The sequence below is a fragment of the Triturus cristatus genome, chromosome 11 (genome assembly GCF_964204655.1).
Source record: "Triturus cristatus chromosome 11, aTriCri1.1, whole genome shotgun sequence".
Lineage (NCBI taxonomy): Eukaryota > Metazoa > Chordata > Amphibia > Caudata > Salamandridae > Triturus > Triturus cristatus.
The window spans coordinates 589,081,976-589,097,727 of record NC_140594.1 but is presented as its reverse complement, the minus strand read 5'-3'; positions in this window follow the sequence as shown (position 1 = coordinate 589,097,727).

Here is a 15,752-nt window from a genome sequence, read left to right as displayed (position 1 = left end):
GTCTCTCTTTTGTTCCAATGGAAAAACACAGACTATTTCAAACTACAATCCAAACTACATATATTTTTTAGAACGATTAGGTTGAAACTATTTTTTTCTGCTAAAGATACCCCTCCCCTTTTCTCCGCCACCAACCTTAGACCTCAGTCTACCTTCACTCCAGCTAAGGCCACAATGCCAGCACAAATATTGGCTTTTGAAAAAGCAGTCCTGAGTGAGATCAACATTCTTAAAACCATCAGCTCTTTCATTCCATTCAATATTACTCTACTAGAAATAAAGGCACTGAATCAATTGAGAAAAGAAGACAATATCATTATCAAGCCGGCAGGCAAAGGCGCTGGTATTGTCACTCAAAACAGAGATAAATAAGAAGCAGAAATACTGGAACAATTGTCCAATAAAAAACATTATAAACATTTTAGTTCTAACCCATCCAGACTTTGAAGGCCCTAATTAGACTCCACCGCACGGGCACTGGACCTTGGCTTCCTTACCAAACTTGAGTTTGAATTTTTGAACAAACAATGTCCCAGCACTCCTGTTCTATACGCCCTTCCAAAAACTCACAAATATGTGAACTCCCCACCAGGCAGACCTATTTTATTTGGTTGTGATTACATTCTTGAACCATTGGGAGTATACATAAATATTTTCATCTAAGACTTTGTGCCACTTCTTGATACATATCTACGAGACAGCACCTTCATGATCAACCTCATAGAAGGTGCCCCTTTTGACCCCTCCCAGGAAATACTAGTGACCTTCGACATCGAGTCACTTTACACAAATATCCCACAACGAGAGAGCTTTGATGCTATCAAGAACATTCTCAATACATTTCCAGCTCCAATGAAAGTACTCACATAGGTCATCATAGAACTACAGGAGATAGCACTCACTGCCAATTGTTTCATGTTCAATCGCAACTATTTCCAACAATGCTCAGGTACATCTACGGGAACACTTTTTTCTCCCAATCTTGCTAATCTTTTTGTAGGCAAATTATGTGATTTTGTCATGACTGAAAACAAAATCCTTCCAGGGCAACATAAAGTGCTGGAAGAGGTAAATTGATGATATTTTCTTGATATGGAATGGGTCTGAAACTGATCTCATGGTCTTCATAAAGTACCTGAATTCGTGCCAAACTTTTCTTAAATTTACATATAATCATGACAGGCACACCATCCCTTTCCTTGATCTGAAGATTAAACCCCCAGACAATCTGCTCATTGTGTCCCTCTACAGGAAGCCCACTGAACGTAATACCTTACTACAATACAAAGGTTTTAATCCTCGAGCTCTGAAGGATGTCCTGCCCTTTGGCCAGTTTCTCAGGCTTGGTAGGAACTGTTCCTTAAAGGAAGACTTCTTCAGAGAAGGTACCATTCTGAGCAATAAACTACGTGAAAGAGGTTACCCTAAGCACCTCAACAGTAACTCCATGAAAAGAGCTTGGTATAGTTCAAGAGAACAGATCTTACAAACTCATACAAAACCCAAAATGAACAAAACTGTGTGTGTCACCACCTTTTGTCCTGACACGAACAAGATAGTGAAAATCATCAACAAGCACTGGCCAGTACAGGAAACAATGGACACATTTAGAGAGCTTCCACTCTTCTCTTACAGGAAAGGCAGAAATTAAATACAATAGAAAAAAACAGCTAGGTATGAGAACAAAATTGTCAATTCTTATAAATTAAACCGGATGTCAAATAACAATACTCTTCGATGTGTGCACCAGAAAAGTGACACTGCCAGTCACCTCGCTTGAACAAAAAGATAAGAATTCTAAAACAATGTTTAGAAATACCCAGTGCACTACTATGTGCCCGAAAGGGGCGTACTCACATATAACAATATTTAAACAACAAATTTCAGAACATTTATACAGAATATTATCCAATTGGACACCAATTGTTTGTGGAATATAACCGAAAAAAGCACTAATGCAATAATGCGAATAGTTCAAGAACTAATTGAAGTCTTCTGCTTTTATTCTTGATAAATACAAATAGCTTCTTTTTTGTAACTAAACAGAACGTTGCTTGTAGTCAGCATAGGTATTTTGTGGAAGCTTCACATATTAACAGAAAATCCCAATGCATTTTGGGCTCTCAACTGAGCCCTTCATCAGGGGCATCTAGGAGTATAAACAATAGGCGTATATCAATTACACATTCAAAACCAAAGCTTCAATACTGAACATTTCAAGTTGTGGACTCAAACGGAGCCAGGAGTTTGATGTGTGTAACTAAGTGCAAGAAGAGAAAAACAAAGGAATCCACCGTGTAACAAACGAAAATGCAGTCCCATCACACCAAAAGCACTAAAAAGAAGGAACAAGAAAAGCGACACCCGTGTGAGAAAAAAATCCGTTTTGAGATACATTTACAGCAGCTGGGGGAAGTGACTACCAGCCCGTGACCAGACTAAAACTCAAAAATGCCACTAGTCACCAATTGCAAGCGAATACATACACAAGAAACTAAAGCACATACCTAAGGATTACTGAAGTACGTGGATTACAAAGATAAAAAGCGCTAAATCGGTCCACTGCAAGTAGAATGTTGAATATGCTGTGTTTTGGATGAACTCTCTGTAACCAAAAAGGAACTCACTAAGTATTGAATGCCTATCAACAAAGTAATCTTATGGGGATGGACAGCTTTACTCGCTTACCCAATTATGACCAAAGCGTAGCCTCAACGAGCTGAATCTGATCACCAAAAGAAATTTTCGACAATGGTATCTGCCGAAAAAGTATGAATGAGACAATGCAACTTCTGGCCAACTAGTTGTACTCTACCGGAGTGCTCAAAAATAATTTGCGCTTACCTCAAAAAAAAGGACCAACAAACTCGCAACCACGACCATGAACGCCGAGTCGCTAACTCAACCAACATTACGTGACTGTGGCTTGGCAATTTGAAGAAGGACTGAAACACTAACGTGGAAACAGGACTAGTGAGCAGGCTGTGACTGCAGCCGCCATGTTGAAAGTCCATCACCATAAAGACGATGTCAGAAAACAGCGTTAATAGTAACAATAAAGTTAAAATAGAAAGAAATGAAAAAGAAGAAAATAAAGAACAAATGAAAGAATGGTAAATGCACAATGATAAATATCACATATTCAACATTTGGTACATAAAACAGTGCTGTTTACAATGTGGAATAAGTGAACAACAACTACTCACTCACTGACGTACATTATGCGCATAAGGAACCAACCAAAGGAATCATTTTACAAAAAGCATGCCAGTTCAAATTTATCGTTTAACCCCTTCGGAAGTAAAGTTTGTAGAAACCAGATCCAATGGGATTCACGTTGAGACAGAAATTTCACCGTGTCTCTGTCTGAACGTGGTTCAATCTTTTCGAGAATTCAGAATCTTAATTGCGCAATAGAATGCTTCATCTCTGACCAGTGCGCTGCTAATGGTGAACTTGTGGTTTTGGTGCGTATTCTGCTCTTATGTTCAGTTATGCGAATACGCAAAACCCTCTCCATTTTTCCCACATAGTACATATCACACGGGCATTTAATCAAGTAGATCACATGATGTGTATTACAATTCGCATCAAAGTTCAACATGATCTTTTTTCCTGTCCACGCATGGGTAACATATTTGCCACAAATAACATTATTGCAATGTGAACAATTTAAACATTTTGTCATGCCTTTTAAAACTGTGTCAGAACTGGCTGAGGTACGATTCAAAATTTCTTTTAAATTGTTAGATCTTTTGTAAGCAAATAGGGGTGGCTCTGAAAAAATTCTTTTAAAATCCGGTTCTGTTTGCAACAAGTCCCATCTCAGTAAAATACTTTTTTTCACTGAATCAGAGTTGGTAGAAAAAGTTGATACAAATACTTCACGGTTGGGACCTTGTAATTTCTCTAACTTTTGTAGTAAAGCCTCACGAATTTTCGTCAATGATCTATTTGCAGCTTTATCAATCACTTGCTGGGGGTAGCCCGTCGATAGAAATTTAATCTTGCAGTCTTGTATAGTCTGCACGCATGACTCCGGATTAGAAGAAATTCGCCTAATCCTTAGAAATTGTGAAAAAGGGAGATGTCTTTTCAATGACCAAGGATGGAAGCTGTGATATTGCAGGGCATTATTGCAATCAGAGAGGTTTTTTGTACACAGTTGTCTCAAAAGTCTCATTGAACCTATTTATTACCACATCTAGATAAGCAATACTATGAGAATGAATAGTATGGGTGAACTGTATCCTCGGATTAATACCATTCAATTTTTGCATTTGCAATTCAAGTTCACATCGTGTACCATGCCATACAATCAAAATATTGTCGATGTACCGATGATATAAGATGAGCCTCGATGACCAAAGTGGATCAGAAAGAATGTTCTTAGATTCAAATTTGAGCATGAAAATGTTGGCGTAGCTAGGCGCTCCAGAAAAGCCCATAGATGTGCCATTGGATTGAAGATAAAATTGCCCCTTCCATTGGAAGTAGCTGTGGTACAAGCAAAAATGCAACAGTTCAACTAGGAACACCTTATTAGCCCTAATGGGATCATGCCTCAGTAAGGCCCAATCAATGGCATCAATGCCCTCATTATGGGGAATCGAAGTGTACAGTGCCACAACGTCAATAGTGCATAAAAGAATCTCAGTTGATTGAGGAATCTTAACCTTGTCCAAGATATTCAATAAACGAGTGGTATCTTGGAGATATGACGGGCTTGACTGCACGATTGGCTAGAGGAAAGTGTCTAGATAATGTCCAAGTGGATCATGTAATGACCCGCACCCGGAAACTATCGGTCTCAACGGGGGGTCAATGACATTTTTGTGAATTTTAGGTAACATATAAAGGGAAGGTCTACGTGGAAATCATGTAAAAAGAAACTCCCTCGTTTTTTTACTAATCCAAAGCATGTCAACTGCGTGTTGTAAAATGGAGTCAAGTAGGGATAAGAAGGAACCCGTAGGATCTTCACTTAACGGAATGTAAGTGAAAGAATCTTGTAACATTAAAAGAACTTTTTGCTCATAATGATTAAGATCCATTACAACTAACGCCCTGCCTTTGCCAGCCTTTGTGAAATGTAAGGTGGTGTTATGTTTCAAAGAATTCAATGCCATTTTTTCGCCTTTGGATAAGTTCAATGATTTAGGCTTAAACGATGAACTTTTGGCAAGATCTTGTTTAACCAAGTCTTCAAACAAATCGATGGTTTTGTGAGAAAAAGGTGGAACAAAAGAACTCTTAGGTTTAAATTCAAGGTACTCATCTTCCTGAGTTGAGTCCAAAGTAGTCTCAATAGTTGAAAAAAGTATCGAAGTCGAAGTTTTCTAATGAATTTGTAGAGATCTCCTTGGACTCAAGGCTCTTGCCTGAGTACATGGGAACAAAAGAGCAACCTTTGTTCAAAACCGCAATTTGTTTTTGTGTTAAAACTTTAGAGGAAATGTTGACCACTAATGTCTCCTCCCTCGTCTTGCTTTTGCAGAATCTGTGCCCTCGACGGGTTTGGCTAATGGTGCTGGTGCTGGTGTGGAAGATTGATTTGATGCAGGGCTTGTCTCTAAAAAAGAGACTTTAGAAGTGCTCGGACCGGCGAACGCAGGTTCGCTCACTTGAGGCTGAGAAGCTGTAGGAGCAGGTGGACGAGATAATTGTGTATCAGATATTGATACTAAGCTCTCTTCAGAAGAAGTGGTTCCTTGTTTTTGCCAACTGCGTTTTTGAGCATAGACTTCAGGCAAGAGCCTTGAGTCCCAAGTAGATCTCTACAAATTCATTAGAAAACTTCGACTTTTGTTCCCACGTACTCAGGCAAGAGCCTTGAGTCCCAAGTAGATCTCTACAAATTCATTAGAAAACTTCGACTTCGATACTTTTTTTCAACTATTGAGACTACTTTGGACTCAACTCAGGAAGATGAGTACCTTGAATTTAAACCTAAGAGTTCTTTTGTTCCACCTTTTTCTCACAAAACCATCGATTTGTTTGAAGACTTGGTTAAACAAGATCTTGCCAAAAGTTCATCGTTTAAGCCTAAATCATTGAACTTATCCAAAGGCGAAAAAATGGCATTCAATTCTTTGAAACATAACACCACCTTACATTTAACAAAGGCTGACAAAGGCGGGGCGTTAGTTGTAATGGATCTTAATCATTATGAGCAAAAAGTTCTTTTAATGTTACAAGATTCTTTCACTTACATTCCGTTAAGTGAAGATCCTACGGGTTCCTTCTCATCCCTACTTGACTCCATTTTACAACACGCAGTTGACATGCTTTGGATTAGTAAAAAAACGAGGGAGTTTCTTTTTACACGATTTCCACATAGACCTTCCCTATATATGTTACCTAAATTTCACAAAAATGTCATTGACCCCCCGTTGAGACCGATAGTTTCCGGGTGCGGGTCATTACATGATCCACTTGGACGTTATCTAGATGCTTTCCTCCACCCAATCGTGCAGTCAAGCCCATCATATCTCCAAGATACCACTCATTTATTGAATATCTTGGACAAGGTTAAGATTCCTCAATCAACTGAGATTCTTTTATGCACTATTGACGTTGTGGCACTGTACACTTCGATTCCCCATAATGAGGGCATTGATGCCATTGAATGGGCCTTACTGAGGCATGATCCCATTAGGGCTAATAAGGTGTTCCTAGTTGAACTGTTGCATTTTTGCTTGTACCACAGCTACTTCCAATGGAAGGGGCAATTTTATCTTCAATCCAATGGCACATCTATGGGCTTTTCTGGAGCGCCTAGCTACGCCAACATTTTCATGCTCAAATTTGAATCTGAGAACATTCTTTCTGATCCACTTTGGTCATCGAGGCTCATCCTATATCTTCGGTACATCGACAATATTTTGATTGTATGGCATGGTACACGATGTGAACTTGAATTGCAAATGCAAAAATTGAATGGTATTAATCTGAGGATACAGTTCACCCATACTATTCATTCTCATAGTATTGCTTATCTAGATGTGGTAATAAATAGGTTGAATGAGACTTTTGAGACAACTGTGTACAAAAAACCCACTGATCGCAATAATGCCCTGCAATATCACAGCTTCCATCCTTGGTCATTGAAAAGACATCTCCCTTTTTCCCAATTTCTAAGGATTAGGCGAATTTCTTCTAATCCGGAGTCATGCGTGCAGACTATTCAAGACTCCAAGAATAAATTTCTAGCGAGAGGCTACTCCCAGCAAGTGATTGATGAAGCTGCAAATAGATCATTGACGAAAAGTCGTGAGGCTTTACTACAAAAGCAAGAGAAATTACAAGGTCCCAACCGTGAAGAATTTGCATCAACTTTTTCTACCAACTCTGATTCAGTGAAAAAAAGTATTTTACTGAGATGTTGAAACAGAACCGGATTTTAAAGGAATTTTTTCAGAGCCACCCCTATTTGCTTACAAAAGATCTAACAATTTAAAAGAAATTTTGAATCGTACCTCAGCCAGTTCTGACACAGTTTTCAAAGGCATGACAAAATGTTTAAATCGTTCACATTGCAATCATGTTATTTGTGGCAAATATGTTACCCATCCGTGGACAGGAAAAAAGATCATGTTGAACTTTGATGCGAATTGTAATACACATCATGTGATCTACTTGATTAAATGCCCGTGTGATATGTACTATGTGGGAAAAACGGAGAGGGTTTTGCGTATTCGCATAACTGAACATAAGAGCAGAATACGCACCAAAACCACAAGTTCACCATTAGCATCGCACTGGTCAGAGATGAAGCATTCTATTGCACAATTAAGATTCTGCGTTCTCGAAAAGATTGAACCACGTTCAGACAGAGACACGGTGAAATTTCTGTCTCAACATGAATCCCATTGGATCTGGTTTCTACAAACTTTACTTCCGAAGGGGTTAAACGATAAATTTGAACTGGCATGCTTTTTGTAAAATGATTCCTTTGGTTGGTTCCTTATGCGCATACTGTACGTCAGTGAGTGAGTAGTTGTTGTTCACTTATTCCACATTGTAAATAGCACTGTTTTATGTACCAAATGTTGAATATGTGATATTTATCATTATGCATTTACCATTCTTTCATTTGTTCTTTATTTTCTTCTTTTTCATTTCTTTCTATTTTAACTTTATTGTTTCTATTAACGCTGTTTTATGACATCGTCTTTATGGTGCTGGACTTCCCGTTTCAACATGGCGGCTGCAGTCACAGCCTGCTCACTAGTCCTGTTTCCACATTAGTGTTTCAGTCCTTCTTCAAATTGCCAAGCCGCAGTCACGTAACGGTGGTTGAGTTAGTGACTCGGCGTTCATGGTCATGGTTACGAGTTTGTTGGTCCTTTTTTTTGAGGTAAGCGCAAATTTTTTTTGAGCACTCTGGTAGAGTACAACTAGTTGGCCAGAAGTTGCATTGTCTCATTCATACTTTTTTCGGCAGATACCATTGTCGAAACCTTCTTTTGGTGGAAAGACGGGTATCAGATTCAGCTCGTTGAGGCTACGCTTTGGTCATAATTGGGTAAGCGAGTAAAGCTGTCCATCCCCATAAGATTACTTTGTTGATAGGCATTCAATACTTAGTGAGTTCCTTTTTGGTTACAGAGAATTTATCCAAACCACAGCCTATTCAACATTCTACTTGCAGTGGACCGATTTAGCGCTTTTTAACTTTGTAATCCACGTACTTCAGTAATCCTTAGGTAGGTGCTTTAGTTTCTTGTGTATGTATTCGCTTGCAATTGGTGACTAGTGGCATTTTTGAGTTTTAGTCTGGTCACGGGCTGGTAGTCACTTCCCACAGCTGCTGTAGATGCATCTCAAAACTGATTTTTTTCTCACACGAGTGTCGCTTTTCTTGTTCCTTCTTTTTAGTGCTTTTGGTGTGATGGGACTGCATTTTCGTTTGTTACACGGTGGATTCCTTCGTTTTTCTCTTCTTGCACTTAGTTACACACATCAAACTCCTGGTTCCGTTTGAGTCCACAACTTGAAATGTTCAGTATTGAAGATTTGGTTTTGAATTTGTAATTGATATACGCTTATTGTTTATACTCCTAGATGCCCCTGATGAAGGGCTCAGTTGAGAGCCCGAAATGCATTGGGATTTTCTGTTAATATGTGAAGCTTCCACAAAATACCTATGCTGACTACAAGCAACGTTCTGTTTCGTTACAAAAAAGAAGCTATTTGTATTCATCAAGAATAAAAGCAGAAGACTTCAATTAGTTCTTGAACTATTCGCATTATTGCTTTTTTCGGTTATATGCCACAAACAATTGGTGTCCAATTGGATAATAGAAATTAAATACAGGCACTTGTCCACGCTAATACAGAGAGAATCCAAAATGACAACACCATCTTGTCTTGATTGGGCTTACAGCCCATCACTGGCCACTGTAGATGTGGCGGCTGCACTGCTTGTGAGTTCGCTTGGAACACCAAAACATTGACACATGAGCAAATAACAACTACCTTATGATACCATACCAATTGTGCATCCATCAGTGTTGTTTACTCTATATGGTGTCCTTGTGGGTTGATGTATGCGGGACAGGCTACCCAACAAATCAGAGCAAGGATTTAGCAACATAGGAGCAGAATTCAATGTTCTGTCCTTACAGCGCCATTGGTCCCTTATTTTGTGGAGAAAAAACACACACTAGACGATATCAAATGGCTATGCCTAGAACAAGCAAAGCTACCATCAAGAGGGGACGTCATGAAGTATTTCATCCGAAGACTCGAGTGCAAATGGATAGATACTTGTGACACAGTAAGGAATGGACTTAACACCAGTGATGAATGGCGTAACTTTGTTTCCTTAATGAATTAACATGATTATAAATGTACTGCTGTTTACATGTGTCCATATGTGTATCACTTTCTGAAGGGACACAACTCTGTTACTTCTTGCATTTCATGAAAAGCTCAGAGCAGATATCTTCAGTTGTTGCTGGTAGCCTTTCAACATGCCAAATTGCTAATATGAAAAAGAGGTCATATTACCAACATCCATCCATGTCACATGTTACTACAGAGGTCAATTCCCTTTCATACCAGATTTCCAATAAGTGAGAGCAATTTCTCCTTTTTCTCTGAAATTTCTGCTTGCTATCTATTTTTTATTTCAGATCATCTTAGCACACTGTGGGCCTGCCCGTATAGCACCATATCCATTACATCACTCATATTCTTCCCCCACTGTTGAATTTCTGACTAGCGCAGAGGTACTGTCAACACGTGCGGTCATTTAAACCATCCATGAGTTAGAACCGCCATTCTCTCACAATTGCTTTGCCATTTTTATCTATAGTTATACTTTTACTTTCATTCAGAGAATATTCACCCACTGTTTCCCTAAGGTGATCGCCCGCCACGATTAAAATTGATTCGATGATTAATTTACATGTCCATTTTCAGAAATGCTGTAATACCATTGGAGATGGGATGTCAATCGGCACACCTCGCGACACGCCCCTCCACAAGGACATGACGCGGAGGACGCCATAGTCCTTATCTTCGGCACTTCAAGGAGGTTCCGGCATAGCATCCGCAGGATCGTGCTCACCGTGAGGAGCGATCCGTGCTTCCTCAGATAAATTCAACATTTCAGATCAGTTCAGTTGGTGCAATACTCGTGTATGCTCCAATTCCCCTTTTTTTTTACTTCTAGAGACTTTGCATAAATCTTAGCCATTTCTCTTGTGGAATTATTCGTCAGTCCACCAGTACATCTTGACAGTGGATTTCAGGTGAGCCTCTTAAATAACCTCTCACTAATTCCATTTGATGAACCATATCTGCTCCCTCCTGACTCGAGCCTTTTTCTTTGTAGGGACTGCCACCCTCAAAGGAAATCTTCTCGTACCAAGTAATTGTGCAGATAATCTACTGAATTAATTCTTGTTTTACAGTCCAGCCAGTACGTATTATTATTTATCAATAGATTATATCAGCACATTAGACTCCCACAGTTCCCTAATGCTTAGCCCTTTGTTTCTTCAGACCCCAGGCATCCTGATGAGACTCTACTATACTTAAAGGGTCGAAACGCCATTGCACGATTACAGAGACAGACAATGTTGCCTCCTTTTGGTGATACAATGATTGAATTTATGTATCCATAAGTGTCTTTAACTGAAACTGCTGCCTCGTGTTTGTATCAACCAACTACCTGTTTTTACTGATTCTCAATTTCACTTTGTCTTATTATTTTTATTTTGGTTCTGGTTTGTTTACACACCTGGCGTCTTTTGCTACTATATTTTTTTTTTTTGTGATTGTTTTGAATAAAACCCGATTTGACTGAACCGTATTACAAACTGGCTGAGCTATCATTGCCTCTTCCAAACATTTTTGTTAATTTACCATTGGTATTTTTGGATTGAGTCTGCACTGAAATATCTGTGATATTCATAATTATCATCTAAATGAGTTCCATAAAACACATAAAGGCGCATCCTCGAGGGGCTGATAGTGAAAAAGAATTAAGAAAACAAGAATCTAAATTGATCCCTACATTGGATACTGAAATACCATGGGGCCATAATGCTGATGTAAAACTTCATGTACATTTGTATGATATGATTATGAGTGTGGAGTGCCAGTATTGTTCATGTCCTGGAATGGAGTGTATACTTGCCAATACATCTTATGTATGGTTGAGAATAATTGTTAAATAATTAGGGATTAATTTCACATGTATACAGAGATATGAATTGATGCAATTCTGTGAAGGAAATTGTGATTTTAATATTGAAAGGCACATTGAAACTTCTAATTGAGCCTTTTTAGTTTTTTGTATTTTAATATGATACATGTTAGGTTGGTTTATGATAAATTGTTCTAGATATTTGTCCCCTATAGCACTGCATGTCTATTTATTTCTCTGAGTATGATGAAAGATGTGCCCTTTTTTTAATGAAAATACTTTGCACTTTGGGATTAGGAGTGCAATAAACTAAAAATCATGCCATGCATTTGCACTTTCTGTTGAAGTACCAGCCACTTTCCTTAATGGAGGGTGTAATGAATTGAAATATGATAATGAGGGGATTGAGTTATGCACTGGCCACTTTTAGGGGGACAAGGGAAATAAAAAATGGTATGCTTCCCAGATATTAATATGGAAATGTTGCAGGTGAAAGTGAAAGACAGGTGCATGTAGGTGACTCCTACTGGGACATTGTAAATCATTTGAAAATACATGCCTTGGATGTCATCATGGTCATCAGAACTATATAAGGGCATTTTTATAAGCTGATAAGTAGCATTTAACCTGACAAAATCGAGTACAATTAAGAAATATAACAATTGAATTTAAATGTGCCACTTATATGAATTGATTCTCTTGATAGATCGAATTTCTAAGATCATTGGATGTGTTACAGTGGAGAATGGATGCCGATAGGTTCCAACACTGTGATGTAGTTAACATTCTAGTTGTTGTTGGGTCTCGTAAAGTAAAAAGCGACATGGGTCTCTATAAAGTATTAGCCACTGTCTTTGAAGAATACACTCAATTGAAGGCGTCTTGACAAAACGTGTCAGCCATGATTTGTCTTCAAATGTAGCTGATGAATTTGCTATTAAAATAAATGGTTGGCTAACATACCTGGATTCAAGTAACACAATTATTTGCCCGCAATCCTTAAACAAAAATAATAGGCCAGTGAATGGCTCAAGGGAAAGAGAGGTGGAGCGGGAGGCTAAACGCTATGACAAATGTGGATCTCTCTATAATGAGAGCATTAAAATAACTTGTAAGTGAGAAACTGTGCATAAATGAACAAATAATGGATCACAACATAATTCAAGACTGTGGCCTCGATGTATGAGGGTGGCAGCAACCCTGTTTAAGCCTCAATCAACGTTCTTGCCTATCTCTCCAAGGAACGCAATTGATACCTTCAATGATCTGATTGTGAATGGAATCAAAAGAGTACATGTAGAGACCAACAGGAATAGTCCCAGAGAATCAGCTGCTGTTATGAAATACAGGAATCTGATAACCAAATTACGAGCTGACAAACATATTGTCATAAGAAACTCAGACATGGGTGTGAATATTATGCTGTAGCCAATAAATATGTAGTTAACGGAAGATTACAACCAACTAAATGATACTAACTGTTACAAAAGATGCAATTGCAGTATGTTGTCCCAAGTGAAACAACAGTACAATAGAGATTTGGAGGGTTGGTAAAATGATGGTGTACTTACACAGGAGGAATATATGTTCCTACATAACAACGATCCCACACACCGGTGTTATACTTAATCTTAATTAAAGTGCATAAGAACCCAATGGCACCTCCAGGACGGCCTATTATATCCACTTACGGAAGCATTCTGGAAAATACTTCAAAGTATGTCGACTGTTTCTTACAACAGCATGTAAAAAATCTACCATCATGTATAAAATTAAGGTGGTCACTTATTAAAACAAATATATGATATTCCAATTGAAGAAGATTATGTGTTGAGAGCACTTGATGTCACAGCACTGTATATCAGTATTCACCCTGATGACTGGCAATGACACATTTCTTGCAAGGCAGACAGGTCACATTGTATAAACACAAATAGATGTTGTTAACAAAAGCCAGAAGAGGCCTGGAAAGCAACTTCTTTCTCTTTGGGAGTGAGTTGTTCCACCAGATCTGCGGAACTATGATGGGACCTGTTTCGCCCCCAAGTACGCATGCTTGCATGTGGGTTGGTGGGAGGACCAGGTGCTCGGCATGGCTCACGGTGAGGCCTGGGATAACCACATTATCATCTGGCTTGGGTTTATAGAGTCCCTTTTCGTTGTGTGGATGGGATTAATGGATTCCGCAGAATAGTTTGTGAAGGGAATAAACAATAACACTCTCAAGCTACACTTCACATATAATATCAGCAGAACAAGTGTGCATTTTTTTAGATCTAGAGGTGTACATACGCAATAGAAAAGCTAGAGACACAATTACACAGAAAACAAACTGTGGGGAATACAACCCTCCATGCTTCCAGCTTCCACCCTAGGCACACACAAATGAGAATTCCATATGGTGAGATGTTATGTACAAAAAGAAACTGTAACACTGTGACAGACACATTTAGTTGTCAGGAAGAAATGAAGAAAACATTCTTACAGAAAGGGTTCAGTATACCAATGATTGAGGCAGTACAGAGTTCAGCCAACAAAATTGAAAGGGAAACAATTCTGTTTGCAAGGCGAAGTAATAAAGAGAAAAATGCTCAAAGTGCAGGGGTAAGACTTATAACCCCGTACAACAATCAAGACAAGAAACTCAGGATTTTGCTAATGAAAAATTGGCATATTGTCAGGACTGACCCTGTGATTGGTGACTATTCCAAAGGCTCCTCAGATTATATATAAACAAGCACACTCACTGAGGGACACTCTTGCACATAGCAGCCCAGAAGCAATGAGGCTGGAAAACTGGCTGCAGAGGAAGGCAGGTTTCAAAAAAGTTTCAAAGTGGAAGACTTGTGCACTAGGTCAGAACACAACTGACTACATATCGCCTTTCAGGGTCAAACCATTAAAAATCAAAGGTGCATGAAACTGTAGGACTACATTCGCAGTCCATGTGCTCACTTGCACTTGTAATCTACACTATATGGGGAGCACCATTTTGGCAGTTTGCAAAAGAGTCTTACAACGCATGCGCGCTATGAGCAACATGGACCAAACATATCCTGATGCAAGATACTGTGCAACACACCATCAACATGACCCCAGCCAGATTATGTATTTTGTAATAGATGCTGTACCTTTAAATAGGAAAGGGGTGGATCCAGTTCGAACACTGAGAGAATTGGAGATGAGATACATAAAAAGTCTCAATTATAAGGCACCTAATTGACTTAACAGTAATGAGGCGTGACACTCTTGCCTCTAAATGTGTAAAAACAGTTATTTACTATGAAAGAAACTTCGAAGTCTTTGATTGCTCACATGAGCATGCTTTCTTTTCCTACCACTAATATGTAATTAGGGTGAGATAATTGTGTGACATCTGAAAGGTCACACATGAGTTAAAAGATCTAGATAATGACACACAAATATGAAATTATTTCCCTTAGAATTGTTATGCACTGTTTTGATTTTATAATGTTTGCAATTTGTGAATATAATTTGTTGCACCATTGGTCCAAGTATTCGCTAAGGGGTAAGCTTCAACAGGCAGCAATACCTGTTTGAGACAATATTCACCCCCAATGGCTCAATATTAATTAGTCAACAATAGGCTTGAAAAAAATCTTAAAACAAATTCAGATATTGCTAGAACCACAGTGATTTAAGAGTTTTGAGAAAACGTGTTAGATATATCAGGCAACACAAATTGTGTGTCATCACGTATATGTATCATGATACATGAGCCTTCAACATGGTGCACACTGAAAATGCCCACTGGGCCAAAATTGTGATGTAACCAGTTACCCTATATGGATATTATGGGTGGTGAAAAATTAAAAGCACATGTATTAAATGATAAAAGAATATTTATCTAGCTGCAAAGAAATTAGGAAGCTGTCGAGATGTTGTGCCGAATAAATACGGGCCCCAAAGAGTGATATTTTATATTTAGCATTATGCTTTATTTATGTACAGCACCTCCGCAATGAAATAGGGAACCAGGCTTATCTCCATGTTTATGATTGTTGAACATGTAAAAATGTTATCAGCAGGCGTTCATGTCATGTGATCAAGGCCGCACAGATGGTAATGGTGG